The sequence below is a fragment of the Syzygium oleosum genome, unplaced genomic scaffold, assembly GCF_021117445.2.
Source record: "Syzygium oleosum isolate NSW1041296 unplaced genomic scaffold, Sole_v2.1 Sole_v2.03, whole genome shotgun sequence".
NCBI classification, from domain to species: Eukaryota; Viridiplantae; Streptophyta; class Magnoliopsida; order Myrtales; family Myrtaceae; genus Syzygium; species Syzygium oleosum.
In genome coordinates this window covers 2,534,865-2,561,338 of record NW_026607487.1, presented here as the reverse complement: position 1 = coordinate 2,561,338, position 26,474 = coordinate 2,534,865, and the positions used below count along the sequence as shown (strand labels likewise).

The 26,474-nt window shown below is 40.0% G+C and overlaps 2 protein-coding genes across 3 annotated transcripts in view; both read right to left on the bottom strand.

The window, feature by feature from the left end:
- LOC115662822 (disease resistance protein RPV1-like) overlaps positions 1-19,713 on the bottom strand; it is a 207,020-nt gene extending 187,307 nt beyond the window's left edge. Inside the window, exons 1-2 of the mRNA XM_056309531.1 lie at positions 19,322-19,713; positions 17,706-18,035 (exon numbers count right to left, since the gene is read on the bottom strand). The gene's annotated coding sequence lies outside the window, so the exon portion shown is untranslated. The remainder of the gene's footprint in view (positions 1-17,705; positions 18,036-19,321) is intronic.
- Positions 1-26,474, bottom strand: part of LOC115662493 (disease resistance protein RPV1-like) — a 193,121-nt gene that overhangs the window by 6,571 nt on the left and 160,076 nt on the right. The window lies entirely within an intron of this gene.

The following is a 26,474-nucleotide window of genomic DNA, read 5'->3' as shown; positions in this document are numbered from 1 at the left end:
TGTCTTTGAACCGTTTTAAACAAAATGATGATAAAATTATGCGGGCCGCCCGGAGATTTTACAAATCTGGTTTTTATCTCATTTGAGAGGTTTTGGGCATCTCATGCGGCTTTTTGAAGTCGATGACTTCATGTACCCGATTCAAAGGTTCGAGGTTTTAGAAAATAATTCCCTCATAAGGATTATTCTACCTGGATAGATTTTTGAAAAACCCGATCCAGAGGCTTTCTTGTGGCATGCTAAATGGTTCCATGAGGTCGGGTTCGGTATGCTCACCGGTTTCACAACCACGTCCCTTTGCTCGGGTTATCGGCATCACTTCATACTACCCTCTACCGGGTAGCTCGCCGATCTGAGGCCTCCGGAGATCCCGCCACCTCTTACGACAGATTTGCTTCGAACCGATTCACTCGCTCAAATTATAATTACGGTGACGAAATTGGTGTCATCCAGAGAAAATGGATGAATGTCAACCTTGAGATCATTCTTGTGCCTAAAGCTGTTGAAAGGGCAAGAAAAAGTCCACCATGCCTCTTTATTCTACATCATACATCACAAAATCCGGCGAGCTACGGCCAAAGTCCGGATGTACCCAACAAGCCCGGTCGCCAAACACGGATCGACCAGCTCGAGAGGGCCGTGGGGACGAAGGATACGCTTATTGCGGAGCTTGTCCGTGAAAATAAACGGCTCCGAGGCGTAGCTTCCCATCGTCTATAGAATGAGCATCAGGAAAGGGCATCTTCTTGTTAAAAGCCCTGTCTTTTATATGTCCCTGTATTTATGTTTAGGGGTTTTGAATATCTCCTGTAAAAATGTTTATGGTTTGTACAAATGTTAATATAGCTCGGGCCGCTTTTTATACTTTAAATAATTTTTTTTTGCCCCGTACTGACACCACCGCGGCCTTCGGCCCAGTGGTATCCGGGGATGTAGCCTCAGGGTCCGAGGCGACCGGGGTTCGAACCCCGGGGACGCCACCTGTAATGATATATAAATAAAACCTTTTTTTTTCTCTCTTTTTTCTTTGCAAATAAGTACATTATGCAATAATAATATGACTAAGTCATAGAATGATTCTTTATTGGGCATTATACTCATTCATATACGCGTTTTCATAGGTAGTTACAAAAAATGGCCGAAGAAAACGTCCGTCTCAACAACATGGAAGATGAGATGAAAATGGTCATCAATGCGATCCAAAATCTCACAAAGCAGGTGGAATCCATTCATGGCAAGCTCACACCTACGCCTGCAGCAGTTGAGGTGGTGTTATCACCACCGTCTACTGGAAAAGACAAAGCATCTGCCGATGTGATAAAATGCCCTGTTTGGAGGACGATCCGCTTCCCGCTTGCTGTCAAGAAGCTGAACTTGAAGGCATGCTGATGAGAGCAGGGACAAACGCCTTGCAAAGGTCGAGGAGATCTTTGAAAGCATTTCTGAGGCCCGCAAAATCTTGTCCCACTTGACCTGTCTATATACAAACGGGTCAAAGTACCGAAAAAATTCAAGATGCGGAATTCGAGAAGTATGACGGTACCTCATGCCCAGGACATCATTTGCACATGTATCATGTGCGGATGACCCAAGATGCGTTGACAATGAACCCCTCATGATTCGGACCTTTCAAGCGAGTTTGACGGGCCGGCGACATGGTATATGTCGAAGGATGTGGATACTTTTAAGTCTTGGGATGATGCCGTGATGCATTCCTCAAGCATTATCGGTTCAACCTTGACGTCACCTTCACTCGTGACGATCCGGAACATGGCGAGAAGAAGAAGAGTGAGTCCTTTAAAGAGTATGCCACCAGATGGAGAAACTTGGCCGCCCAGGTTACCCCATGACTCACCGATCATGAACAAGTGAAGTTGTTCATAAAGTCTCTTCCATATGAATACGAGCACCGCACTTGGTTGGTGCCACTCTTTGAATCCACTTAATCGTCTTGTTCACGTGGGCGAACGAATCGAAATGGGATTGCGTGAGGGGTGGTTTACAGACCCCACTTCCACAAGCAAGAAACTCGACATGAAGAAGGAGAAAGAACCCCTGACAGATGCGGATGTTGCATACACCCAAACCGTTCGTCCTTCCCAAATGATTGAGATAAGCGGTGGACGGACAACGGCCTCAAGCCGCAAGCCGCCCCAAAGGGAAATAACAAAAAGCGATTCACGCCACTCCCTTTGCCTATGTCTCGGATCCTGCCTATTCTCCTGGAAAAGAGGTTGCTTGCTAAAGAGCCAAAGCGTTAAAATCCTGAGCGTTTCCCCAACTACGACCCCTCCAAGGCATGTGACTATCATTTGGGCGAAATGGGACATTCCATCAATGACTGTGCTGTCCTGAAAAATAAGGTCCAGAAATTGCTGGATGCAAAGATGTTTTCAGTCCGAAATGCACCACCCAATCAAGCAGGAGGCGCGGATGTCATCATTGAGTAAAGCGAAGACTCAATTTTCCTCCTTTAGAATAGAGGCATATTTAATAGTTTGAATCCTCCTATGTAGGAGCTTTTCTTGCTTTCTAAAGTCTCAAATTTGTTTTCTAGAATTCCGGTTTTACGAATTTGTAATTATGCTTGGAATTTTGGTATTGCAATTTCCATTCCAACAAATGTAATTCGCCTGAACTATTCAAAAGAATTACAAATGTTTTGTTTTGAGGGCCTGAGGAAGTATCCCAAACCGGCCCGTTGATGATATCCAGCCATGTAAAGGAAAGTGTTCTGAGGCCCGGGCTTCCTCATGCTCCCTCATTTCTAAACTTTTGAAAATAAAACAAACGTTTTATCATTTTTCAAAAGAGCGAAAAAGAACGGTGGTGAAAAAGCATGCATGCTCATAGACTGTTTGTCTTTCTAACTCGCTTCACTTCGTGTCTCGGAGCATACTCCTTTTTGATTTATTATTACGAAAGGGACATTTGGAAATGACACAAAGCGAAGAAGCACATCATGTAATGATCGCGGACCAACTCATCGATAGGAGCGAGTCCAAGCGAAGATCATCCAACCTTCAAATGAAACATGGGGCAAATTTCATTACTACCGATAATGAACTGGGGAACATGACTCTGACGTGCTAGCGAGCCGGATAGAGCACCAATGTCGGGACCTCTCGAATGAAGCATGACGAAGAAGTGCTTAATTGGAAGAGTAGACTATGGGGCATGCAATCTCCCAGTCCATAAAAAAGGGTGTATTTCGTTCCTAAAGTTCATCCACTTTAGCATAGAAATGACACATTCTTTCTTTTTATATAGGACAAATTTGAGTAAAGATCCTGTGCAAGCAGCTGGAAAAGACTTCGCACATGACAAAATGGCGTCAAGGCCGATCCTGACAACCACAGAAGTCTCAATGGTAGTCATGCCCATGTTCGTCAAAAACCTTTAAAGTAGAGATTAGCTTTGCTTGCGAAGTTCTCCACGCAAGCAATTGCACATGCCTGTGCAGTCGAGAATCGGAGCATCCACAAGAAACTTCTCAACATGCTGGAACCGCATTGACACAACATGCCCTGACAATAGAACCCTCTATTTGGGAGCACCCCTAATTATAGAGGATTTCATTCGAGCTCCGTGACCAAGAGTATGGAGGAGCAGGCTGAGACAGAGAAGGCTGAACAAAGTAAAGAGGAGAAAAGACTCTGCTAGCTTTGAAGGCAAAATGGAAGAAGGGTAATTTGTATCGTTCTCAATTTACCCTCAATCCTCTCATTTCTAACATAAGCTCCTGTTTTTGTCAGAAGGGAATTATCAGCATCCGAGAAAACTCAAGGAGTTGTCAATTTAATCTTAAATGAGGGGAATCACGAAGGGTAATGTTGTATCGTTCCCAATTCCTATTCCCTCAAAGAGCCGTTCATTGACACGGTCTTTCTTATTGCTTTACAGGTTTACCTCGTCGCTTGCTACAGCAGTAGGTAAGTATTTCTTTCCCTTAAAACTTTAAGAGTTGAAAGAATCAAAAGAAGGAGGAAACATGTTAAAGCAAATAAATGCTTAACCTTCCCCAAGTGCATTGCATGTCTTTTGGAAAGAATTTCGCATGGTAATTTTACCTGTTTAATTCACCAATTCCCTGTGAAAATTTTGACAATTCGACGAATGGTGTCGAACTGCTCCGATGTATTGAACGAGGTGTCTCAGGATGATGAGAGGCAATCCTTAGCCTAAACACATTCTCAAGTACCAAACCCTTGCAAGATGAGCAAAAAGGTTTCACTTCTACAAGGTAAAGGGGTTTCTCGCATAAGGTACGGTAGCCAAAATGATGAGAGGCAGTTCATTTCTCTGCCCCATACACTACCATTAATCCTTTGCTTGACCATTTGAGCCCATACACTTGAAGGTTCCTTTTAAATCACCCCTGTCAAGAACTACCCCACATTGGGGCAGCTTGAGATAAATCAGCATCACAGGGAGAATTCAAATTCAGAGGGAGCAAGAAGAGCGTCCCTCCCTTTCGATCACTACTCCCGTGGTTTCGGCCTCGTCGTCCTTATGGATCCGGCGGCCCTCGACAGAGTCCTCCAAGACAAGCACACCATCGACGGCTGAACAGTCGAGGCTAAGAGGGCTTTGTCAAGAGAGAAGCAGCAAATTAAAGCCTGTCCAAAATGCCAATATCTTATTGATAACAGTGATATTGTCACTGAGTAAGACAGGAAGGATGAGGAGTTTGTAATATCTAAAATTTTCTATGATCATCAGCTGCAGCAGCTCGCACAAAGTGAAAAGATGAATAGAAATTTTCTTGCTCTCATTTGCATTAATCTTTGAGTGTTATTATTGCAGGTGAACTCTCACGATAATTTGAGTGCCACTAGGATGACGAAGAGCGGTTCTTCTTCTATCCCATACACTTATATCCCTTACCCGCCATTGGTAGGCGATTTCATTTCGTACCAACCCAGTTGGTGATCATCCCTACTGTGGGCAAGGCAAAAGTCACTACGGCTTGAGCATCGGGGTCCAATCTGAGATCAAGATGAAGACTCTAAGAGCCTAATAACATTGTTCGCTCAAACTTGTTTAGGCTAGTCGACAACACCAAAGAGAGCAGCAAAAAAACAAATGCTGAAAACTAGGGGCATGAAAAAGCAGTGTGCCTGGTAAAAGCAAGGCCAATGCCCATGAATAAAAAAAAAAAAAAAAAAAAAGGAGAAGAAGAAAAACGGTGGAAAAGACGACCCCAAAGGGTTAAACTTGAGTTCTTCTTCGATACAAATTCCTACTTTAGAAACTCTGTCTTGACAAAGATCTGTCACAGAGATAGAATGGTATCTAGGAAAATGGTGGACGCAGAAGCTCCTCAAGAAAAGTTGTCAAAGAAGCTAAAACACGGGATTGCCCAGGGAGTTTTCCAAAAGAGATCCTGACAGTGAAGAAAAGACAGGTGACAATGCCAAGATGATCACCAACTCTCACCCTTACACACATTTTTGAGCCTAACGATCCTTTCGTTTCTCAACCTGTGAACCGAGCCCACGTTACATCCCTCATGAAGTCTCTTCTGATTAGGGCACTTGATTTAACGTGAAATTTCAAATGTTTATAAACAACGCTCGAGGAAGTGCGAGCAAGATTATTTCTATCTCGTTTTGCAGGGTTCTTGACTTGTAAACCCGGAGATGATTGCAGAATATTTTCTTTCATGGCATTGACTTGAACAGTCACCTTCATTAAGCCATTGACCAAGCCTACATTACGACCCTGAAGAAGACCTCTCAGATTGGCAGCGTCGTACCGCTTGCGAGAAAACTCAAACCCTTGCGGATGTGATAACGGTCAGATTGAGTGTTTTTGATGTTCCCGCATTAATGGACGGGACAAATAGCCCTTTTCAACGAGAGCGAGTGGAAAGTCCTTTCTGATTGAGAATCCCTCGTTCAACATCTTGAGAAGTCCACCTCCCAAGCGAAAATTGTCTTGATTTACCCTCGGTGGATGTTTGGTGATGAGCATGGCAAAATCATCATGCATGAATTTTCAAATGCGCATTCTGGAATAGCATAGCTTGTCTATCCTTGATGAATGCATGCATGTTTGCGCTAACTCTTTTTGACAGGTAAAATATCCTCAAAGATTCAAAGAACATATGACCTTTGGAGCGTCTCCAAAGATGTCACAGAAAATTTCTTCCGCTCCCCAAGTGGAATTGACACAGCATGCTTTTGCAGCTCAGAGTTCTAATCCCCAGTGATAGAACATGAAAATTCGGGCACTGAAAAGCCCTCATTATCATCACAAAAGAGATGCCCTGAAAAAGGTCGGGTATTCAGCAGATGATACATCAAACCTCCGGGTAAGAAATCCCAGGTATTTCATCAGATTTCTTTTCAAACTACCCAGAAGGTAAATTGGGTGCTCCTTTGAAAAAGAAAAGCATCTTGACTAGCTGGTCAAGATATTTCATACGATATTCAAGAATAGCCTCAGTTGTCTATTTCTCCGATGAATACGTATGTCTTTGCACAAAAAACTTGTCTGACAGGAGACACGCCCTTAAGAGGCAGGAACGTGCCCAGGTAAGTATATTCTACCCATGCCCGATTCCAAAAATCTATGTACCTACGATTGTTACGGTACCCTCTGAACATCGGATTGACCCCGTTGTTCACCCTCCGAACATCGGAGTGACCCCGTTGTTCACCAATTGAACATCGAGTTGACCCCGTTGTTCACCCTCTGAACATCGGATTGACCCCGTTGTTCACCCTCTGAATATCGGATTGACCCCGTTGTTCACCCTCTGAACATCGGAGTGACCCCGTTGTTCACCAATTGAACATCGGATTGACCCCGTTGTTCACCCTCTGAACATCGGATTGACCCCGTTGTTCACCCTCTGAGCATGGGGCCCGGCCCCATGTTCACAACAAATCCTCGGGCGAGGACCCCAGTGCTCATCGTTTGAGCCTTTTCAAGACCCTAGCTGGCGAGGACCCACCAGGCAAACCAACAAATCCTCGGGCGAGGACCCCCAGGTGCTCATCGTTTGAGCCTTTTCAAGACCTGCTGGCGAGGACCCACCAGGCAAACCATCAAACCCTCGGGCGACGACCCCCAGGTACTTTGACAAACAAAATCCAGTCAGTCAAGGCGACCGAAGAAAGGTTCGGGTCCTAGACACACCAAACAAAATCCGGTCGTCAAGGCGGCCAGAAGAAAGGTTCGGGTCCTAGACAAAAACAATCCCGTCAAGGCGGCCAGAAGAAAGGTTCGGGTCCTAGACAAACCATTTTCCCGTCAAGGCGGCCAGAAGACAGGTTCGGGTCCTCGACACACAATATCAACTATCTGGAATTACTTTACCCTTCGGCAAGGTAAGTAGCCCCAGGTATGTTTTTATTTGCTTTAGCACGCATCATCTTATCGCATCATAAAAATGGGACTCCAGTCTCGCCAAAAATAACATTCATCGAACATGCATGGGCCAAATTTAGGTGCCATTTTATCTTTGAACGTAACCTCTGCGAGCTCAATCTCTGCGAGCTCACCTTCAAAGAGGGGCAGCTGTTGACACCTATTTTTGATTTGCCCAAAATTAATTACACAAAATTTAGGAATTAATTTTCTTTAATTCCTAAAACAAAAAAATATTTCTATTTAAATGCATTGCATATAGACATTAGGCATATGTGAATTAATAGGGCCTATTAGAGCATATTTTCTTAAATTTTAAACAAAAATTAAAAAAAAAAAAAAACACCAAAAAAAAAAAAAAATCGAGTCGGGTAGGATGAGTCGGGCCGACCCTACCCATTTCTTTTTCCTTTTTCCTTTTTTCCCGGGCCCCGCCCTTTTTCTTTTCTTTTTTCCCTTCAGCGGGCCCTACCCGCTTTCCTTTCCTTCTTCTTTCCCCACGCCATTTCTTGGGCACGGCCCGGCCCGCCTTCTTCCTTCCTTCCTTCCCCTGCGCCGGTCGCTCTCTCCTCCCCTGTTCTCCCCTGTGCGCGACCGAAGCGTGACGCACGGCGGCGCCGCTCCTCATCGTCGTCATCCGGTCAGAGGAGGCCCAGGCGGGCACGCCACAGGGACTGGCCATTAAGGCCAGTCCCGTCTTCCTCATCTCCCAGGCTCTCTCTCCCTCTCTGCACCTTCACTGAACCGGCCCCCCCCCCCTTTTGCTCTGCTCTGCACCGGCCTGCAAATGGCCACGAAAGTCGTGGCGTGGCGTAGGCCGGTGCAGGCCGAGGTCACGCCGACGCAGAGAGGCAGAGAGACACGTCGATGCCGCCTTAAGGTCAGAGAGAGAGAGAGGCCCCCGGTCGGCCATTTTTGGAGAAAAACGGAGAGAGAGTCCGAGAGAGGCCGGAGAGAATCAGAGAGAAACCGAGAAGAGAGAGGAGCCTCGGAGGGTCTTGCATGTCCCAGCCGGCCTCGTCGTCACCACCAAAAGCCGACCAAGTGACCCCGGAAGCGGCCCGGTCGGACATTTTGAGAGAAAACGGAGCGAGAGAAAAACAGTGAGAGAGAGAAACCGAGAGAGGCAGAGAGAGATTAGAGAGTGAAACAGAGAAGAGAGAGGGAGCGAGAGTCCGCCGAGCTAAAGAAGAACCAGCGGCGGTCGTCGGCGCCGCTGACTGCGGAAGCCGCCCGGACGCGCAGTCGGCCGGTGAGCCCCCCTCGGCATGCGAAGCTCCCTGTTTTCCCACGATTTTTGGCTCGGTTTGGCGGGACTCGCGCCGGCCGTTTCGCGCGAATCCGGCCCATACCGTCGTCGGTCCCGACTCACTAGTCGCCGTCGGAGGTGAACCCAAGCCGCCGGAGTAGATCGACCCGGATCGCGGAGGAGGTCGGAATCCCCCGTTTTTTCCACGCGCCGCCGGCGTTCGACGAAATGTCTCAACCACGCCGGTTTTGTTTCATCGCCGTGGCGAACGGTGGTCCGACTCGGCGGCTCGGAGTGAGTGGCACGGCCACGAGGCGGTCCTAGTCGGGCGACTTAGGGCGCGGCGGCTGGGTCGGCCACGGCGGACGGCCAATTTTGGCCTCGCGGCGCCCTCCTCCATGGTCTGTTTGTTCGGGTCGGATTCGACCCGAATCAACAGATCAGAGCCGGTCAACGCCCGGGTCGGATCCGTTGACTCGGTCGGTTCCGACCGACCGGATATCAGATTCAGACCCGAGTCAACGCCCGGGTCGAATCAGGTTGACTGGTCGGATCCGGCCCGACCCGGTTAATATTATAATATTATTTTATTAAAAAAAATTAAAAATTAAAAATTTTAAAAAAAATTTTAAGAAAAAAAAATTATTATTATTATTATTTTTTGTTCTTTCTTCTGTATTATTATTATTATTTTTTTTTTTTTTTCGAAAAAAAATTAAAAAATTAAAAAATTAATTTTTTTTTTTTTTAAAATTGTATTATATTCTAAATGTTTTATTTGTTATAGTATTATTATGCATAATTTACCATGTTTAAATTAGATAAACCTAGGATTACGCGGTAGTATTTTGCATGATAGTTTTTATTACCGTTGTATTGTTATGCATGTTTTTAATACAATTGCTTGAGCTGTTGTGTTTTGAATGTCATCTGACTTAGTTAAGGTTAGAACCTTAGGCTGCATGAATGGTTGTGTTCCTGACTGCTAATCGTTTCTGATTATGCACTCGCTTGATCACCTCACATGTTAGGAGAAAGGTCCTAAAATCAATCAAAATTGCCTGACAAATGTTTTCAGAAATGAACAGGGTAAAATGGTACCGAAAGGGCATTAGTTATCTAACTAGTGTAACCAAGTCCCCGAATTCAGTTAATCTCTGGTTCGTAGGAATAGGGTGATTCTCCCATCACCCTATTTGGGTTTCTAATCGACCCACCCCAAATCGATTAGTGGCGACTCCTCGATATAAACCACTTGCATGTTAAAAACTTAAACCCTAAGTCGCGATATGGTATGGGCTTGGGAGAGCCCGAGTTAAGTCCCGAACCTAGACTTAGCACGTACCAGGTGAGCCCCCCTTCTCTTTGCATGTCGTTTAAAAAAGGGCTCGGGAGTTCGGTCGCGACAAATAATAATACCTATATTTTCCTCCAAAAGTTCAATTGGTTAGGATTGTTTTTTTGGTTGGTTTGATTTACTTTTATTGTTTGACTCGTTTGTCTCTCTGCTTAAAATAGTTAAAAGCCTGCAATGGGTATAATTTCTCTTAAGTTTGTTTGCAGGAAAAGTCACTAAATTGTTATAATCATCACCCCGCGCTATCTTTCATAATTTTCACTTGTACACCAATCTTTACGATATATTACATTAAAAAGTTTACTATATGGAAAAGGGATTTCAAACCTCAAACTTTCCTCAAGAGTTTACACACAATTCGCATATATTTCACTAGAATTAGTTGAAGAAATAGGATATAACAAAATAGATAGAATTATATTTTAAATAGTCAAGACAATTGGAAATTAGTCCCAAAAGTATTTCATTTTCCAAAGTTAAATCAAAATCTTTCCATCTTACAATCATTTAATTTTTTTTCCGACACCAATTATCATCTTTCAACATATCTGTCTGTTCAAAATAGATTTGACTTTTTTTCATTTTTCCAAACACCAGTATGGTGTGCTCTTTTTGCTAATATTAAGAAGTTATTTGATCAACAAAAGAGTGTGATATCGAATCATAGGAACGAACTAATTCAAATTATATCAAGAATATAAAGATGTTTCCATTGCCCAACATCTCTTGGTTAATTGCTAGGCTTAATTCCTCGCCACTGATCAGTCATGAGCCTATGAGGCATCAAGATGGACAAATATATTATAATAATATGACATGAACATTGATAATTTAAGTAAAAGATAAACATAATTGAAAATTTTGGCTTCATGCTGAAAGTCATATATAATGAATACAAAGGTGTGGATATAATAATCAGCATGACATTTCCTTTGATTAGTCAAGTTTTCTTTTCTTTTTTTTATAAATAGTCAAGTTAGTCTAGCGGTTTCTAGCACAAAAGAGGCATTGTCCCAAAAAATATAAATAATATAAAAGAACTTATAGCAGATAGGAATGTTTGTTATAAAAAATGAGCAAGGTGAACGTGTTAAAACCTTAAAAAAAGTAAGATTTTACTGAAAATATTTTTAAGGGGATTTTTGCTATCTTATCTATTAAGAGGAAATAAGAATGAAAAGAGATAGAAATAACTGGTAGAGCAGAGGGACGAGTATCTTCAAAATCAAAATGAAGAAAAAAAATCAAAATTTGGATTCCTAAATCACAAGAGCACCACATTACATTCGGACACTTATAATTGGCCCTAATACATATTATTTGCCGATTCCTAAATTTTTACGGATGTAATTTATATCAATGAAATCGAATCGAATGATTTAACTCTTTCATCTTTCGAATACTTATAATTTATTTAGTTGTCACGATTAATATATGATGGACATAAATGGATGTTTACACAAATTTTTTTACTAGAAAGTAAGAGCATCTGTTCATGCTAGATGAAATACTAGAATTGATCAGATTAAATATATTAAAATAAGAGGGAGAGAACAAGAAAGGAGTGCCATATTTTACCTTATTGTCCCGTACTACTCTTGAGGCTCCCCTGTAGTTGCAATCCCATGGCCCACTACGTTCGTCAAGCGGTTGTCCTTGACAAAAAATGCTCCTTCCAAGATCTCTTAGTTGATCATGCATCGTAAACTCACCATCATCTCCAATTTTAATTAAGCACCTCAACTTCAATTCTTCAATTCCTTGATTTGGATAAAACCCACAGTCCTCCCACATGTACATGGCGAATTTGTGCACTTCGCTCCCTTTGCCAATAAAGAAACAAACAATATCGAGAAAAATCTGCTTATGTCCATCTTCTAATGCATCATAACTTATTTGCAATATCTTTTGGACATCTTTATGTGGTTGGCCTTCTAATTGCTTCCGCACATCTTCCCATACTTTTCGATTCGTTTTTTTATACAAGTATGAACCTACGACCTTAAGTGCCAAAGGAAGCCCACCCATGGTGGATATGATATCATGAGATATACCCTCAAAGTCCCTCGGAGAATGGTCCATGCGAAACGCATGTCTGTTAAACAGAAGCAAAGCATGCACCTCATCCAATCCATTCAATTCATACTTGTGGTCTACCTCAAATTCAGATTGATCGAGAACGGCTTCATTTCTAGTTGTAACAATGATCATGCTTCCCGCCATAAACCAATTACGTTCCCTAGCCAGCGCATCTAGTTGATTGTTGTCATCTATATCATCCAGAAGAATGAGAACCTTTTTTCCTCTGAATCCAGATTTGATTTTATTAATTCCATCATCAACATTCCCAACTTTATGTTCGATTTTCAGTATGTCCTTAATTAGTTGCTTTTGTAGATAAGGAATACTTTTGCGGCAAGCTATTTCTCGAATATCTGCAAGGAAGCTACGATGCACAAAGTCATTCGACATAGGTTATAGATTACCTTGGCAAGTGTCGTTTTCCGATCCCGCCCATGCCATAGATTCCAATCATTCGAGCATTAGTGGTTGGAGTGTCTACCCAATTCTGATTTTGTTCACATGATCACCAATTCCAACTAAGTGCTTACTAACATCAAGCTGAAAATCTTGTCGCAACTTGCTCATAACCTTTTTCTTAATTTTTTTCACTAATTCTCCTTCATGCCTGTCCAACAACAAAACTCAATTGATAATTTCGTAATTATACTTAATCTCATCAAAAGACACCGACATACATGTGAAGAATGGATGGGGCCAATTAACATGCAAGATATTTTGGTTTCACAAATAACAATGAGGGATGATAGCTAGTGGCCGTTTCATTTTTTTCTCTTTCGTTAGATGGATGTTGTTGAAATAGAATAAGATGGTGCACCTGGCTCGTTAAGAGTCTTTAGAAGTATAATATCTGTTATAAGGCTTAAGATTGCTGCTAGTTGAATGATAGGAGATCGATTTTTTAATTAAAAAAGTTTAGGAGAAAAGGAGGTTACTCCACTCTAAGGCTAGGGCGACACACATGTCTAAATTGAGGACTTATAGTTGATTTACGGATCTCTACCAATGGGGTTTACTGATAGTGGAAATCAAACCTAGACATGGTAAATGTGAAAGTGCCCGATCAGTTTCAACCGAGCCGACTTTCATTGGCATGAGGAGGTCTATTGTATGCAGGGGTGATAAAGCTTCGGAGAGCGAGCATTCGAGTCCTTTCTAAGCGTATTGTTTGGTGAATGATACTATTGACGGGAGGGTTGTCATTTCTTTGATTTTGATTCGTTGGAAACCATTGTGATTCATCCGTTTCGCGTGAACAAGAAAACTCACTTATCAAAAAGGAAAAGTTCAGCGAAGCAAAGTACCGTTAGCAACTTTCTCGGATTCCCATCCATGTAAGTCACTCACTTCTCTAAGTGCTCGCGCCCTTCGTGGATATCCTTCTCATCAAAATGCTTTTTACGCGAATGGAATGCCTCCCCAAAACTTCCTTTTAGATACCGCACATTTGATGGGTTCACTTTGTAAAAAATGGGCAACACTATGTGTGATGTGCTCTTCTTGCGGTCCATGATATGAATGAGCTCGCGGAGGCACCATTTGCTCGAAGCATAATTTTCAGAGATGACGGGGATCGAAATCTTAGATCGTGTGATGGCATCGAGAATCTTCGAACCAAATTCCTCACCGATTGGTATGCTGTTATCATCCTTGAACACGCAAATCGGTACAATCCCTGCCTCGATCAAACTATGGTAGAGGTGATCAGTGAATGCCTTGCGGGTATCCGAGCCTCTAAAGCTCAAGAACACATCATATTGACCGCTCCCTACATCTGTGGGTACCGGAGAGACGAACGAAGAAGTGGATGCTCCCTCTATACTCTTTTCCCCTGCTCTCTTTCTCTTTCCATTTCCATGACTTTGCTCTTTGTCCATGGTGATCTGAGAGGGGAAAGTTGAAACGAAAGATGTTTTTTCTGCAAATGCTTGTTGGCTTGGTCCACTCCGGATAACGTGGACGTCCATTTCTCCCCTAGGCAATGCTTGAAGAAGGTTTGTGTTCTTGAGAAAGGTAATAACTATAGGAACCAAAAGGATATGGACAAACTTTGATGTTTTTGGTGAGAAGCACACTGAGATACACAAACGAGAGAGAATAATATTCAAAATGCCTTTTGCACGGGCTTTTCACGAGAGGAATACAAGCTTAGTTCTATAAGCTTTTTTCTTACAACTCTCAACTCTCTCTTTCTATGGCTTTTCATACACACTTACACAAATAGGGAGGGAATAACCTATTTATACTACTCCTAAGGAAATTTTCTTGAATACCAAGTTGGTCAAACTTGAGGACCAAGTTTGTTTCATCTTGAAGACCAAGTTTGTCAAACTTGAAGACCAAGTTTGTATTAAAGACAAAACAATTTTAATATTTCTAACAATAACGACACGGCCTTCAGTTGAGTTAGCCGACGTCGTTTCACTGAGGAAGATTAGGTGGCCCTGAAGAGGCCCCCAAAAAGCTCATATCATTTACTTCTTCAGAAACACATATTTGAAATTAAACAGATTGAAGCGTAATTTACCGACTTCCTTAAAACACATTTGAACAACTACATCACTTCTATGCAAGTCTATGATATTTAAAGATGGATTCTTTCAGTTCACACCTAAGATATTGAAATTATGCACGAAACTCCATGGAAGCATCTTCCTTTGAATATAAGCTCACATGATGCTTAATCCTTATCATGATCTTCGACCTTACTCTTATTATTTTTAGCCAAATATATAAACAACCCTAACTATCTCCACCACCTCATTTTCACAACCCCTTCTGTCTAATCCCATTCCCATTGGCCAAACTAATGCAGTGTCATGTAATTGTTGCCCGAAAAAACTCATCCTCTGGATGTGTGCACTTTCCTAATTGGAGGAAATTTCCATCAATCACGTTTTTAATTTGGCGGGTTTCAAGTTTTAGGGATCGCTCATATGTAAAATTAACTAAAGCTAAAATATTAATGGAGGAAAAAATTTCAATTGCCCAGCTGTTTGAATTATGAAGGTAGTCGATGAAAATGATTCTAAATGAAAGGGAAATACTTCCTTTTGAGCCCCCACTTCATTTCTTTCTAAAAGTGCATAGAAATGAGAGGAAATGCAAAAATTGCACTTTTCTTCCAAAATTGGCCTTACTTCCTTTTTAAGGATGAATAGATTGAAGGATAATTAAGTCTATCAATGAAATTAAGTTCCATTTACATAATTTCCACCTAACATGTATCCAAACATATTTCCAGGAATTTTAACTTTCCCTCTCTTCTTTCATGGTCTAGTTTTTTTGTTCTTAATTTTTAGATTTTGAAACTGATGGCTTTAGTATGTTCCAAATTTGGGGCTTTTTGGGTGATAAAATTTTATGGCTCTTAAATAGGATTAACATTAATACAAAAGGTTGTGTCTCACTTGTAATTAGAATATCACGGGAAGCAATTTTACTCTTTGCTTTAGATGTAATGCTATGTGTTGCATCTTTTTGCATGTATACAGGTTAGCATATTGCATGGTGTTGTGTTGACATTTCGTATGGTGACACGTTTAATAATTGCATTTGTCATGTCACGTCGTCTAACCTGCTTTAGTAAAAGTGTCGTGTTCATATTGTGGTAGTTCAACGAGTTTATTGAACACATCTTGTTTGGGTTTTGCCATATTAGTGTTATATCGTAACTTGACATGACACAATTAATATGACACAACATGAATTGTCAGTTGTATCTTTAGTAATATGATCGCTTACAAAAACAATGATAAAAAAGAATGTCCAAAGTCTCTGAATTTTTGCAGTCTTTAAGGACCGCTTGACGAAAGTTTCACATAATTTCTTTTTTCCGAAGAAAAAAAGAATTGCTAAAAGTGTAAGTCTCTCGGCCTTATTTCTCCAAGCGATACGTTCCTCTCTCTTCCAATGGCTCGGAACACAGTACTCTCCCTCTTGCTTAACTTCAATCAATCTTAGACCGTCTTTGTTCTCTCTCTCTCTCTCTCTCTCATGTTCTTTTCTCTTTTTGTGTGAATGTTGCTTCTCTATTCGTATCGGGTTGGTTGCTTCACTTCTTTTATGTTTTGGTTCAAATTCGGCGATTTCATACTTTAATTTTATTTAAAATTGTCATATTTTTAATGAAGTTCGAAATGCAAGGTAGAGATGAACAAATAGTTATTATCATTTCTCTCTTATTTTTTCACGTCGGCATCACATGCTACAATTCCATGTAAAAAGAATTTATTTTGAATTGGTATGTTATCACCGAGCCTTTCATCTCAAATTTTCAAATCTAAAAAGTTGATTGATATATTGTATGTTATGCACTCTTTTTCTTCTTATTGAGATTATTGAATACAAGCACGAGAGACGCAAGAAGCACCGCAAAGGAACAACCTGATATGAAACGGGGCATCTCTTTGTTTGCCTTGCTCTGACTTTGCCCTTTCTCCATGTTAGTCTGAATGATTAGAAATTAGGTACTAATTCGATGGAAGAAGGAGAAGAAGATAAGAAAATCAGAGACGACCAAGGTTTGAAACAATGGCGTTGAGTGCTTGTCCCCATTTTTGCTGTAAGGCCCACCTTGAGAATATCACCGCAAAGATTTTTTATCCAATTAAATGGAAGTAGAACAGGATTATTAGCTAAATTCGTGATAAGTCAGGTTAAAATTGATTAATCACATTTGGAAGAATGAATTTATTGTTTGTAACAAAAGAGGTGTAAGAAATGAGTGATGTAAAGCTAGGTGAATCTCCTAATATGCGCGTATGGCTCAATTCATTTGATTGTTTTCATGTGTGTGTCATAAGATCAACTAGGTTTTTTTCTTACTATTGGATATTATGTAAAAGATCTTAAGAAGTATCATACTATGGATTTTGGTATGTTTTATATTGTAATGATTGAAACTATCGTGAGTTGAGAGCAGGTAAACAGTAGCAATATAGTTAAAATGCTCAAACTTTCCCTGTACTTTCTCATTTACTTTTCCTTTCTTTCATGTAAAGACTCGGTCAATTTTTAAAGCTTTGAAGGGAGAAAATGAGCCTTTTCTTTTCTTTTCTTTTTTGGCTAAAGAAGGGAGATAACGAGTTAGAGATGAAGGGGAATATACTTTCTAGGACTAATGGTCCAACAATTCAAGGAAAACGGAATATTACTTATTTGGAATGTTCTATAGGGAGTTAAAATTGTTGAATGAAATCTCCTTAAGAGAAAACTTACTTGTAGGATGATTGGTTTCAGGATGAGTAAGTTCTAACCTAAGAATTAGGAACTTATTCCATAATAATCGGTTCTCCGTGTTTGTAACTGAGAACTAAACTAGTTGACCCTCGAACCAGCCTACTTTTATTTTTCTGATTTATTTTTCTATAAATTAATCTAGGACCTTCAAACACAGAGAAACCTCACAACGCATAAAAAAAATGGTCTCTGGATTCAAGGGAAATGTGGCAATTTTGCACGCAATAGCGTCTAGCGCGCTTGCAGACCTACTCGTTCTAGTTCAACAAAAGATCAAATACTGAATTACGATGCAACTAACAATTAGACAGCGAGGCCATCATAGGATTGGCCACATCTAAAGTAAAAAACAAAGGGCTTTCTTTTTGCACCGAAGTAAAATCTGAGCTGGGGACATACCTCGTTAACAGGCAACAGCGGCTCCAAAAGAGAGAATAGAAGACCCTCCTCTGCTATTCAGCAGCCACCCCCACATCCCCAATAGGCAAAAAGGGCCCGGAAACACACTTAGCTCAGCCGATTATTCCGATAACAAAGCGACAGAATCAACAGAAACGACACGGTAATAAGGGATGAAAAAGTGATTACCTTCTGCGAGCTGAGATGCGACGAGAGGCGCGAGATCGGGAAGAGGAGACCCTGAACAAGCCTGGGCGAGAACTTTCAAGAGGGAAAAGAACAGAGAAAGCGAGTGAAGACTAATCAGTAGACGATAGTCTCAAATGGTTTCTACAAGAGAGAGGCCGAATGCGAAAGATAAAGTGAGAAAAGAGAGAGAGACCGTAGTAGACGATAAGTCTCGAATTATTATTGACGGACAGGTATCCCTCTATTGCTGATTGACTGGTAGCAATGAAGTTGTTTTCATATGGCAAACCAAAGTCAAGCCACACAATGTGGACCAGAGTACGGAATGACCACTTCTGTTCATATCCACACTTCAAAAACCATTTTGTTAAACAGTTAAATGTGGCTCTAATCGGCTTGTGAATCTTCCATTATATCATTATCAAAGACGTTCTTACTTCCTGTAAAATTCTACATTCTCCTCCCGGCCCTAAACATGCATAAATCATATTGTCTAATCCGTCGTAGGTCGGTAACTTTCCACACTATATATACACATAAAAGTTACGTCTTTGCTGTAAGCAGTAAAATCGCGTGAAAACCACACTTTATGACGAGTTTTTCTAATTCAACCCGCAAAAATAAAGTTCACCTAAAAATTGTCCACATATTAAATGTGTAAATGCATTGAAACCAGCAGCTTTGCTCACTTTCAAGTTGTCCATTGTAACCGGCGCAAAAAACAAAAAACAGTACAATTGTGAATTTTTCATAATTTCCGGAAAAACATCTGAATTTTCTGTCATTTTCCAGAAATTACGAAAATTGCCAATATAACGGACAATGTTTTTATGGATATCCAAAAATTCTCTAGTCGATCAGATCCGTTTGGATAAATTTTTGTTGTTGACAATTCTAATCCGCAACCTTTGAAAGGTTTTGTGCGATTATTGAAGAGAATAGACCAGCATGATCGATATTTGGAAAAATCTGGTTTTTTTTTAACTATTTTCAAGAAAAAAAAAGAACTTATGCAAAACCCGAGTATTTTGGATGTTTTAGGTTTAAGTAATTTTGGAGAATTCGGGTACGTATAGGGCCCATGGACCCAAAATCAGAACTTTCATAATTTTAGTCGAACAGGCTTTTTGTCATAAGGGAGTTCAATCAACCATTAATGTTTTGAAAACAACATCGGGACAAGGGCTAGCAAGCGATTCCACCAGATTCAACCAGTCTAACCATTCATAACCGATTAGTTTAAACGAGAAGATTGTAGTAAGAAAAAATAGCAATATATGTGGTGATGATTTTGAAAAAGTCAAGGGAATATCACATGTAATATTCTGAATGCCTTAAAGGATGTTAGGTGTTGTGCGATGAGAAATAATCAAATGTATTTTTGTCCTATCAATGGTAATAGACTGGAGAATGAAGGTCGGGCTTACCTCGAGGAGCGATGCAGAGATGAAATTACTGCGATGGGTTTCAGTGTTTGAGAAGAAGTTGCCTTGAAGCAGATCAAGTTGTGTCTGAGTCCCGAAAGGCAGTGCAATCCAAGGATATCACCTTCACGCCTCAGCCCGGAGCTATCAAAACCAGATATATCTCAGAACAAAAACGATCTCTCAGTGATTTGTGGTGATTGGCGTTTCTCCTCTTCAAGCACAAGCACAAGCACTTGGGACTTTAAATAGAGCTTTACTTCTTCTCTTGCCCCAAAGGAGACGCGCAAATCTTGTGGTGGTGGATGGCGTTTCTTAGACAAGGCAATCGTACTTCTTTTGATTCTGAACTTTTTGACCAAGACCACCAAAAAAATCCCTTCCTCGAAATTGGCAAGACCACCCCCCCCTGTAGACTTTACTTGGCAACTTTTGCAAGGTGTGCATATTGGGAATTACTTCTTCTCGTGCCTCAGAAGATGAGCTGGATGTGCTTCGTATACACACAATCCTACTGTGGATTTGCGCGTCTTTGATAAGGAAATTTACCTCTTTAACCGGCTAAGCCTCACCTTTTGTTAGTTCTCTTTGTAATGGGATCACATGGCCGCGCAAATCGAAGTGAAGATGGACAACATTTTGCTTTCCCTTCCCGTAGAAATGAAAGCCTCTCACCATTGGAGGCGTTGAAATGGTCAAAAATCTACTTTTTAACTCATATTTAGTGTACCGACAAAAAAAACTCATATTTAGTGAATTAGCTCAAATTTTAAAAAATAGTTTGTTATGAATTTAAAGTAACAAAATTTAATTCAATATATAATTTAATGAGTCTGAACCATGTCTATATGCAATTCATACTTGAATTAGCACATGGAGCCCACTTTATGTGGTGCCACAGCTGCATGAGCTTTTTCTTCACTTGCCTATTGCTTTGATCAATGATTGAGTGACACGCCATTCGTTCTCTACTCGTTACAAACGGCTAAATCTAGTGGGACTCATGTGAAACTTATATGGGTCCTATCATTTTCAGTTTTCCAAACATGATCTTTCTCACGATATCAATTAGCTCCACGTCCTGACGACGACATCAATTAGGGTCAATTTAGCCAAACCTCTTCCATACACTTACGGGCATAAGGAATTAGACTGATATCGTGTGCTTAATTTGCACATACAAATTTTCATCTTACATATTCAGGTATCAAAGTTATGGTGAAGTATAGGGGAATGAAGAAAGCAAATCGGTTTGTTTGGTAATGTTGCTTTTTTAGTTGCCAAGAAAGGGATAAGGCGGAAAAAAGATTCTCGCAATTGAAAGCAAGTCAAAGTCTTCCACCTCGTTGCTTGTTTAGTTGCATTGTGAGACGAGAGCCCATTATTTATCATGAAAATATTGTTTAAATTTAATTTATAAATAAGGCGATGGCGAAAATCAATCGCAATATATAATAATTGTACTGAAATTTGTTTTTCGCAGTGGAGCTTTGTATGGGGTTTGCACGGTTTCTCTTAGGTGTTTTAATAAAATCTAAATGTCCAGCAATACTACGTAAATATGTCATACATCAAACTTTTCAGTTTGCTTATTGACTCTAAATAACTCATATTGATATGATAGCATACGTGGTAATGTTATTGTTCTATAATTATACTCTTTCTCCTTTAAAATAGATATAGGATAGGATAGAACCAAACAAAAAAAAAAGGACCTATCTATTTTAACAAGTAAGAGTCAAAAAAAAAAAGGGACTCATGTCATGGGACCCATGTTGATAATAGGGACCGAATATAAAGTTCGAGTTCCCCGATTGGAGGGGCTGGACAACAAATAAGAGGAACCCAAGGGACTGATTCCGAAGATTCTTTTTCTGGGGTGGAGGTGGAGCCAAAAAAAAAGAAGCTCTCTCGGTCTCCTCGCTCTCCCTCCCTCCCTCCCTCCCTCCCTCCTTCCCCTCGCATTCTCGCGGTCTCTCTCCGAACAGTTTTCAAAACCCCACCGGCCATAACAGGTGCTGCAGCCACTTCACTCCTCTGATTTTTAATGGCGGATTTCATTGTCTCTCGGATTTCTCTTTGATGTTCTTTTGGGTCGACATGGCCACACTGCTGTTAATTTTTGTGCTGTTTTTGGTAGGGGGTGGGGCGATCGCCAATTGAGTTCTCGGACATTCCGAGCTCCGTTTTCCATTCGATCAACCTATCCTCTTGGGGCCACATGAACCCTCTAGTCAAGTCAAGTTTGTTGCCTTGGTCCTCTCCGAATAACGTGTACCTTAATTTCTCCCCTTGGAAATGCTGAAGAAGGTTCGTACTCTCCTGCGAGAGAGAGAGAGAGAGAGAGAGAGAGAGAGGAGAGTCACTTCAGTTAAGTTTACCCACGTCGTTTCATTGCGGAAGATTAGGGGATGAGCCCTAAAGAGGGCCCCCAAAAAGCCCACATCATTTACTTGTTCAGAAAGTCAATCGTTCATTTCTGAAGATATTTAAAGACAGATTCTTCGGGTTCACACCTAAGATGTTGAATCCATCAAGAGTGTTCAAATTATGTAGGGAACTTCATGGAAGGAGCGTCTTCCTCTTAGAATATAAGCTCACACGTTACCAAATCCTTACCTTGATCTTTGGACCTTAGTCTTAATTCTTTTGAGCCTAATGTATAAACAAACCTAATTATCTCCAACTCCTCATTTTCGCAGATCCGTCTGTCTAATCCCATTTTCAATAGCCAAACTAATGTCGCATCATCTATTTATTGCCCGATGGACCTCGCCCTCTAGGTGCATGCAATTTCCTCGTTGGAGGAAAATTCTGTTAGTTATGTCTTCGATTGTTGTTTTGGAAGTTATATAATCACTCCCATGTAGAATTGACAAAAGTTGAAATGGGCGGTGACCATATATTGTGAGACATTCTTGAGTGCGTGTGAGCCCAATGCATCCCGACTCTTAGATCGTGTGGGTCTCGTGTGGCACCACCAATATTGAGGGCTTAAATGCAATGGGCTCACATGCACTCGAATCGTCTAAGAGCTTTTCCATATTTGGTCCAATCAACAATCATTGCCTTTGATCGGTGGTTCAATGTAAGTATCTATTTGAAATCACATGCATACACTTTATTTCTGCCTTTATCAAGCGTCGATTATTGAGGTTCTATTTGTTTCGTGAAAAATATATAATTTAGAAAACAGTTTCCTAATATATGATTGCTTATATCGCTAAAAAAAATGAATGAACGAAATTTTTTTCATCGTCCACGAAAATATTTTGATATTATTTGTTGACAATAATGAAAACATTTTTATTAGCTAATTATTTCAAGTGATACAAGAGATCATTTTTAAGGAAATTTTTTTCAAATCATTCATTTTCCGCGAAACAAATAGAACCTAATATTCATATAATCTTGTACCAAATATCCGTAATCAATCAAAAAGGAAAAGGAAAAATCTCTAATACAAAAGACAGTTAAATTTGTAGATCTTTATATAATAAATTTTCGTTTAGAAATTAGAAACATGGAGGGACGAAAAGGTAAACTACCTCTCTCTCTCTCTCTCTCTCTCGGCGTGTTTGCTAATTCATGGTCTCTCATTGACAGTTAGCTCTACCCTAAGAATGGTAGCAATCAATGGACTTGCGTCGACTAAAAGACTTGAGCAAGATGGGAAGACTCAAGAATGGACCTGAATAACTAGTGGTTCACGAATACCGACACTCAAATCCACCATTTTCCACCAATTTGCTTGACATGTCAATTTCAATAAAGACTTGGAAAAGTAAGTCAAGCATGCCAGTTTTGATACTCCATCCCAAGCAGGACGTTAAAAGGCTCGTCACGCTTGGACCTCAGAGTCCCTTAAATGTAAAACACTGAGAGAGTATTCCCGCTCAACCGTGAAGAAAAACATAAGGTGGGAACTTGGGGAGTTTCTCTCTCAACGTTCAACCAAGAAAGAGAAACAGAGAGTAACACCTGAGTTATGGAGGGACGTCTGGCCGTCAGGACGTTAAACAAGGCGTGAAAACCGTGAATCCCACCAAGTGTTTACACCTGGACATGCCGCAATACCTCCTAGACTCAACCTCCCTGATTGAACGTTCAATGGACTTGCGTGGACTAAAAGACTTGAGCAAGATGGGAAGACTCACGAATGGACCTGAATAACTAGTGGTTCACAAATACCGACACTCAAATCTATTATTTTCCATCAATTTTCTTGACATGTCAATTTCAATGAAGACTTGGAAAAGTAAGTCAAGCATGCCTGTCTCGATACCAAAATGACTAAACATTGAGTCTCATCATTCTGTACCACTTACTCATTATCCCCAAAGGCACACGCTAAACTACCCGCGTTATGGCCAAACACCAGTTTCATTGTTGATGCTTTTCCGTATTTACAAAAAATTTCATTTTCATTAACAAGTCTTGGCCCCACCAAAATTTTCTAGTTTCTTTACATTCCAAAGTTTAAGGAATTATTGTTAGAAACTTTTAGCAGAATAGGCTTCCAAATTGAAGAGCTCTATTTTGCAACAATCGTGCTTCCAGTTGTGAAATATGATAGATGATGAGCAATTATTTCCAAACTTGAAAAATAATGCCTTGGTATAGATGGTTGAGAAATAATTCTTTGGTATAGATAGAATGATGGAAGTTTGCTATGAGTTCCATCTCTATTTTGGTAATATCAGCTATCCATTGAAAAAATACGCAGTGTTGACGTTTTAGGAGAGATTCTTGAGGAAAGAATTTGAATGTGTTAGAGATCTAAAAAGTTGAGAACTAGTGATGTAGGGGAAAAAACTCAAGGTCATGAGTCTATTTAAAAGTTAAATATCATTTGCACTTTACTTTGTGAAGTACATCATCTTACTAAAATGAGAATAAAAAAAACAAAATTTTCTAGCATGATATATGTTAGTGATTAAAAGGATTGATGAACAACGAAAGACGCTTTCGGGATGCTATTCTGCAAATGGTTTTAGTCCTTGCCGTATCTTCTTTTGGACCTCACCCTCTAGTCAAGTCAAACTTGTTGGCTTGGTCCACTTGCGACAAGTGTACGTTATTTTCTGCCATTGGAAATGCCGAAGAAGGTTCGTGCTCTTTTGCAAGAGAGAGAGAGAGTCACTTCAGTTAAGTTTACCGACGTTGTTTCGTTGCAGAAGATTAGGGGATGAGTCCTAAAGAGGGCCCCCAAAAAGACCACGTCATTTACTTGTTCGGAAAAGTCAATCGTTCAATTATACGATTTTACATAACTTCATGCACGTTTGAAAATATTTAGGGTGCATTTGGAAACATTTATGTTCTTGAGAACAATTTTGAGCAGAAATAGTTTTTTTATTTCTATCCCTGGACGAGTTTCTTAGCTAAAGAACGCATTTGGTAACTACGCAAAATTTATATTCTTGGAATCGAAAAAGAACATAAAAGCGTTTGGTACAATCCTAAATTTTTTTGTGATGTGAAATTTTTCTTAGTTGCTAGAGGAGGAAGAAGAAGTTAGAAAAAAAGAAAAGGAAAAAAAAAGATTTGTTTCAGAAATTGTTCCCAAGAATAAAAAGGTAACTTTTTCGTTTCTTGTTTCGCTTCAAATCTATTCTCTAGCTACTTTTTATTTCCGGGAATAGAAAAATTAGCTAACGTTACTAAACGAATTTCTATTCTTTTTCTGTTTAGGAGAACAAAAGAACCGAAATAAGGAAGAATGTAGATGCTCCATTGGTGCTCTTATTTGTTGCATTTGTTGTGCTTCCACCCTTTTTCCTCTTTTTGAGAAAGATTATAAGCGAACACGGAAAGAAGAATTGGTGCAACAAGCACCACAAAAAGAACGCCCTGAAATGAACTGTTGCAATCTTTTGTTTGCTTTGCTCTGGCTCTTCCCTTTATTTGAAATGCTCAGGCTCAACTCGACCCAATCCCCACGTAGCTAGAATCAAGCTCAACCTCAAAAGGAACAGATTTCTCAAGAAATGATACCCTACAACACAAGTGGTTGCCCATAACTGGCTGTAGTGCAGGAGTCAGCAAATTTAGCAGTAAAATCACATAAGCAGATGGTCTTCGCTTGAAGAATCACAAAATGCTCTCTAAGCATAGACCACGACTATACAGAGAGCAGAAAGCACGCAAAGAAAAAAAGAAAGAAAGCTATGACATGCCATTTTGATTAGAACAAATTCCTCCATATTCTTCACAACTCAAAGCCACCTAAAGATTGGCATGAATATCTAAAACAACGAAGATTGGGCGGGAATATGGGATCGGATTCTGTCTAATTAATGGTGGTTTTTTATTTAGTATTTTTAATTTTCCTTATTAATTTTCCTCACAGAAATTTACCAGATACATATCATTTCATTATTTTTCTTTACAAGACGTAATTTTCTATGTGTCGTCGTAAGTGCTGTAAGTCATATGATTTGTAATATTTCACAAAAAAAAAATCTACCTAAGTTTATGGTAAATTTCTTTTTCTATTGTTAGTAAATTACCAAATAGACCGTAACTTTTCTACTCTATGGAACCTTTGTTTGGTAAAATTCCACAAAAATAATTTCTATTTGTTTAATAGTGAATTTCTTTTATGTACTTTTAGTAAAATATCTGAATCGATTGCTACTTTCATTTACACTTTGTAAAGTTTTGAGACCTATGTGTTAGTAATTTTCCTTATTCAATGCAACTTAACTTAATTAAATATAAATTTGATCACGCGTGCTTAACTTTCCTTTAATGTCCGGAAATTATGACATAATAATGATTTTACAAAGCAAATTTCACGAATCACCTTTTTTCTCTTTTTATCAACGTTCCACGTTGAATGCAGGACTCGCCTCGGAAAAGTGAGTTTTGACTTATTAAATTTCCATCACGCTCATGATTTTGGGCACAATAAAGTGGTATTTTTTTTTGCCAAACAGTAAAGTAGTGTCGGAAATGCTATTTTTCCAATTTTTTTGAAAATCCTTCCATTGAAATATAAATATATATAAAGGTAAAAATTTAATTAAGAAAAAGTATTATTTTGTCAATTTTTTCCTTTTTCTTGATACACAAATTTGAGATACTTCTCGAAGATCTATAACTTTAGCACGAGATGCAAGTTTTTTTTTTTTTTTGCAAAGGAGCCTTTACA